Source organism: Mirounga angustirostris, unplaced genomic scaffold (assembly GCF_029215605.1).
Source record: "Mirounga angustirostris isolate CCGP_5_RB_7025 unplaced genomic scaffold, mMirAng1.0.hap1 SCAF_2, whole genome shotgun sequence".
In the NCBI taxonomy this organism is placed as follows: domain Eukaryota; kingdom Metazoa; phylum Chordata; class Mammalia; order Carnivora; family Phocidae; genus Mirounga; species Mirounga angustirostris.
In genome coordinates, this window is record NW_026991710.1 from 31,297,596 (window position 1) to 31,303,595 (window position 6,000).

The window sequence follows — 6,000 nt, forward strand, 5'->3', positions numbered from 1 at the left end:
TCCCTACATACTGCTGGATTGATTTATCTCTGGTTCTGTCACTCTGTTGGAAATAACCCCATGGGAAGACACTTGCCAGTACCTGTCTTGAAGTGAGGGATAGCCGATCTGTGGGGCTTAGAGCTAAGCCAGGGTGGGGTTAGCTTCTAGAATCATCCTGGCAGCTTTTGTGACAGGTTCTACCTTCAAGCTGACAAAAAAGCCCTTGGGGGGAAAAAAAGTTGTTGGTGAACTTTGATCATTTGATCATTTTAAAATAACATTTTTTTGATCAGAAAAGTACTACAGCTTCATTGTAGAAAAATTAGAAAATACAAATGAAAATAGAGTAAGAGCTTTTCTTACTTTATTTATGTATTTTTTATTTTATTAACATATAATGTATTATTTGTTTCAGAGGTACAGGTCTGTGATTCATCAGTCTTATGAGTAAGAGCTTTTTTAATAATTCCATTATCAAAAATCATGCTTGGGGTGCCTGGGTGGTTCAGTCGTAAAGCGTCTGCCTTCGGCTCAGGTCATGATCCCAGGGTCCTAGGATCGAGCCCCGCATCGGGCTCCCTGCTCTGCGGGAAGCCTGCTTCTCCCTCTCCCACTCCCCCTGCTTGTGTTCCCTCTCTTGCTGTCTCTCTCTCTCTGTCAAAATAAATAAATAAAATCTTTAAAAAAAATCATGCTGTCAACTTTCTCATATACAAGATATCCATTTAAATCTTTTTTTTAAATGTAAATATGCTGACTAGCAAGTGATTCAAGGTTTAACTCTAAAATCAGTTTAAAAGAGGGAAAAACTTGCAAATTATCCCTGAGCTGCCCTCAAATCACTCATAAATTAGAGTGTACACGGTTTTATGTTTACAAGCCTGGAAAATGCTTCTTAGGCATACTGAAGTCAGAGAATGGCTCAGCTAGACTAAAGGAAGAAAGAAAAGCAGTATCTTAAAATAACCTGGAGGGGGGTGGTGGAGAATTCTAAAGTTGTCCTGCTTACTGGAAGTTTCCGCTCTGTTATGTTTTAATATTAAGCAACTGTAATCTTGATACATATTAACAGATTGGCTATTATGGAGATTAAACATGATAAAGGAGCCACACCTTCCTGGAGATTAAATTCTAAACTTAGTGCCCAAGATGCATATATAATGCAATACCTCCATCTCTCTCTGTATATGAGAAAACTCAGATCATACAAACTGTTTTGGAGCCTACTTCTTCTGTTTAGCAAGATATTTTAAGAATTTCCCCAAGATAAATATTCTAAAACACATTTCCTATTTATAGTTATTGTTCAAGGCTTGTTTTAATATAATTATATTTCTGTTGCTTGTTATGGAGGGGTGTAACCTATCTATTTGAACTTTGCAAATAATTGGCACCAGAAATTATTGGTGTGGGCTTTCTTTGTACCTGGGAATCCAAAGGAACTCTATGCTGCTCTGACAGGGGGCTAAAGATCTGAGGTTGAAGGACCTCTGTGTTTGAAGATAGAGCTCTCAGGCATAAACAAGGGGACATCTCCACCCCAGCATTAGGATGAATATTTCTGTTATTAATTTCTCACCACCACCTGAGACATTCCATCTTCTAGCCATTTATTTATTATGCTATTTCTCCCTGAAAGCAATTTTGCAGTTTTTTAGGTATCGGGCAACAGCTAGATAAACAACAAGCTACAAGAAGGTGGACTAGAAAGAGAAAAACTGAAGGCAGAGAAACAAGGCAGGGATGGAAATTTCCAGAATGGCATGCAAGACATTAGCTTTGACGTTAAAGAAGAGACTAGTGAAAGTGGCAAATTTGAAGACCGTAGAGAAGAATAATTAGTAGGAATTGGTGATTAACTAGAGGTTAATGTAACTCAGACGTCAGTCATGAGATCTAATTGTTGCGATTGCCCCGCCCCTCAAATCCACAGCCTGTGAGGCCCAAAGCTCTCACCATGATTTCTGCTTGTTCTGGAAGGCTGCATTCTCCCGACCTTCCTTGCTTTGTGACATCTGACTTTCCATGACTGCTTCTGTTCACACCGGATCAATTCCCAGGATGAAACTCATCTCCCTCTTGCATTTCCCAAACTGCTCACACACAGCCAATCTTTATGAGTTCAATAGAGGAGGCAGACCGTGGAGGCTGGCTGACCCAGCACCATGCCTTCCCCCTTGCCTGCCTCTGCTAAAGAGGATATAAAGGCTAATTATTTCCTTTCACCCCTTGAGATCAGGGAGACCACGTATAAGTAGAAACTTGCTGGGAGGGTTTCCAGGAAAGATTTCACTTTCTTAAAAGAAGAACATGGCCATCACTGGTAGCTTTTTCCTCTTTCTCCTTCTTCCTGCCTTAAATACCAACTCAATGTGTGAGCCCACAGCAGTTCCATGAGACCATACATGGTAAGCATGAGCAAAAAGCCAATAGAATAAGGATGATAACATGGAAATATAGAGAGTGTGTGGATCCCTGAGGGTATCACCGAGCAGCTGAAGCCATGCCAACAACTACGTATCTCTGATTTTAAATGAACTCCCATTTATTTAAGCCACCAGGAGTCTGGTATTCTACTACTTGGTGCCTCATGTACCACTAACCAGAGAGAAGATTTTTACTTGGGGGGACTCGGGCAGGTGAAAATTATACAACCTTTTCCGTACTTGCTTATCCCTCCTCCTATTTCTCCCTTCCCCTGTCCCTTTTGTTTTACTGTCTCCTCCAAAAGGCAGAGCAGAATCATCCCTTTGTTTCACAGAAAGCACTGGTAAACATGATGACCCTTTTCACTTAAAATGCAACTTCAACATCTCTTCCTTCATTCCACGTATTATTCATCAAATGTTTTTTTTCTTCCAACAACATCAACTCTCCCTATAAGGAATTCTGATGCCAAATACTCAGATAAAAATATCCTCCACTTTCATACATAAAATATAATGCATTTCTTAAAAGGATACCAATGCTTACAGCCCTAGAGATTGAGATGAGAACATTGCCAGTATTGATGAGGTAATTCTGCCTAGCAACGAGAATCGAGCACAGTGTTGACTCCATCTGACTGGAGAACACCGTCCATCAAAGGCTGAACAATTTGGTTTGCTCTCTCTACGCAGGGAAGGTCACTTCCGTGGGGCTTAGTCACCTGAGCGTGTTCCCCATATCTTGCACAGTCACTTTATTTTGTTTATTTATTACTTTTTAAGGAATCTCTGCACCCAACATGGGGCTCGAACTCACAACCCCAAGATCAAGAGTCACATGTTCTACTGACTGAGCCAGCCAGGCAACCCTTGCTCATCCACTTGGAGATGACTTTGTAAACACTGGGGAGAGGCCATCTGCCCCAACCAGCTTCACCTTAGACCCTGCCCTGAGGTTGATAAGTCATGAAATGCTCATCACATAAAAATGTGAGAGTCTGCACCAGGCTAGGCCCAGAAGGTTCCTGCACTCAGCCAGCAGAGTTCAGCTGCCAAGAACATCCAAACCTTGGTTTGGAGAGCTCAAGACAGCTGGTGGCTTTTTTCAGAAATAATATTTTGTGTGTTTTCTACCAGAAAGAATCAAGACTTCTAGGAACAAATGAGAATATACTTCCTTGAATAAATGTTTTTAACTGTCTTTCTTCTTTTCCTTTCTCTCTGAACTAACCCCCTACTCTACCCCCACATATTTGATACTTGGTTAAACCTATTCAGGACTTCAAAAAAATTTCTCTAAATTAGTGGTTCTCAGGAGGAGTGATTTTTGCCCTCCAGAGGACATTTGGCAAGGTCTGCAGAAATTTTGGGTTGTCATACTGGGGTCTGGGGCGGAACGCTCCTGGCATCTAACAGGTAAGGGGCAGAGATGCTGCTAAGCAGGTGCAATGGCACAAGACAGCCCCAAATATCAAGCAGTTACCCTCCCCGAAATCTCAATAGCGCTGAGGTTGAGAAACCCCAGTCAAATTCAAGGACTAGTAAAAATTAAAAGAGAGAGAGTTTAATTCTTAGCTGTATTGACGCATTTTTAATTTCTTTGTTTTGTTATATGTTGTCAATGCCTCTGGTTATATCTATTGTATCCTAATATAATACATTTTTATAATCCAGTGATATTAAATGGATATTTAGAATCACTTGCCAATATCGATTTTCTCGCCTACCTTCTTTTGTATTATGTTTTTGTTTTTTAGTCTTGAAGCCAAACGATCCCTTACATTCTTTTCTAAAGTGAAATCATTCATCCAGCCTTTTTTCCTGCCATCACGACCTGAGCATTTCACCTAGGGAAGTCTACAGACACGCCAATTGGTGCATGCAATTGCTTGGCCTGCAACAGAGGGCCCGCCATTTCCTGCCACAAGTAAAGCTGTTCCCGTGGGGCTATTTCCCAATTCCATGTTTGACAGAGAAATCAAATTGGGGGGAGGGGGGTAAGTAACAATTCCCCAGGATCCTTCCCTCACATCATTTCCTCCCCTGACCCTTGTTATTTCAAATTCTACCAATCTCATCTCCTTTTCCTTTCTAGAAGCTTCTCTGAATTGTCTTTAATCAGCTCTCCTTCAGAATTCTAAATGTATATTCTCTCTTCCACTCAAATCGTACTTAACAAATGTTCCTTGTGATGGCTGCCATATTTTGGTCTGTAGAGTTATTCAACATTTGGTTTCTCTCCAACTACAGAAGCTTTTTGGGGGGAGGAACCGTGTTTCACTTTTTATTAAATCCCTGAAGTACCAGGCTATTATAGAGCCTGAACAAAAAAACATCCAATAAACAGTGAATTCATGAATAAAATATAGATCACAGATGTATATGCTTACCACAATATGGATATCCTATTTTATGTCCTCAGACTCTTACAAGTTTTGGTCATAATGAGGTGAAAGAAAAGCATCTTGTCTCCCTGAGAACATTTTTCCTACAATAAAAGTCATAGGTAGGGGCACCTGGGTGGCTCAGTCAGTTGAGCATCTGACTTCAGCTCAGGTCATGATCTTGGGGTCCTGGGATGAAACCCCAAGTTTGCTTCTCCCTCTCCCTCTGCCTCTCTCCTCAATAGTGCATGCTCTCTCTCTCAAATAAATTAATAAAATCTTTAAAAAAAAAAAAGTCATAGGTAAACTTGGTCAAAGTTCACGTGACTAAGTCATGACCAAAAAGAAACTTGATCCGTGACCTTCAGTGAAATGCTCGAAGTAGAAAATGCAAATGGGCTTAATGATTAGTGATGCTTGTTAAAAATTAAGGCTTTAAAAAATCTATTTATCCGAATTTTAAGGCTGCACATACCTGGAGGTAATAGGTGATTCCCTTCTGACCAAGTTTCTGTTTCTAATATGTTTCTTCTAACAGCCTTCAAAGCAAATAGAACAACTTAGCCAATCAGAAAAGCGACAGGAACATATTCTCCATATACCTATTGTCTAATTTCCTTTTAGATGAATCCTTGGTCCTCAGACAAAAGTTTTGTCCCAAAATAACTCGATATAAAATACCTCATTTCCCGTGGCGCCTGGGTGGCCCAATCGTTAAGTTTCTGCGTCCGGCTCAGGTCATGATCCCAGGGTCTGGGGCTCCCTGCTCCCTGCTCCCTGCTCCGCGGGAAGCCTGCTTCTCCCTCTCCCACTTCCCCTGCTTGTGCTCCCTCTCTCACTGTGTCTCTCTGTCAAATAAATAAATAAAATCTTTAAGAAAATAATACCTCATTTCCCTAAGCTCCAAAATAAAACTGTCTACTATGCATATGGTCTGAGTGTTTATAACTTCCTTAAAAAGTTTCTCTTTTGCCAGTAAATACATATCCTATTTTTATGCGCTATTTGTTTCTAAAATATTTTTCTGAACCCAAAATGGAAAAAAACAAAACAAAACATCATACGAAACAGTGCACCACTAAGGGAAGAAGTACGACAGACTAGAGTACATCCCTGTTGCAGTCGGTGGGAGCCACAGTCCTACCTACACTGAGATGTTCTCCAGTACGTATTGCTCCTCTCTTGTGCCCTCTCTTTTTTTACCCATT

At 40.7% G+C, this 6,000-nt stretch overlaps 1 long non-coding RNA gene across 2 annotated transcripts in view; it reads right to left on the bottom strand.

Moving 5' to 3' along the window:
* LOC123848650 (uncharacterized) overlaps positions 1–5,617 on the bottom strand; it is a 51,445-nt gene extending 45,828 nt beyond the window's left edge. For both annotated transcript variants that reach the window (XR_010409328.1, XR_010409327.1), the window contains exon 1: positions 5,474–5,617. This is a non-coding gene — a long non-coding RNA (uncharacterized LOC123848650). The remainder of the gene's footprint in view (positions 1–5,473) is intronic.
* Positions 5,618–6,000: the final 383 nt, after the last annotated feature.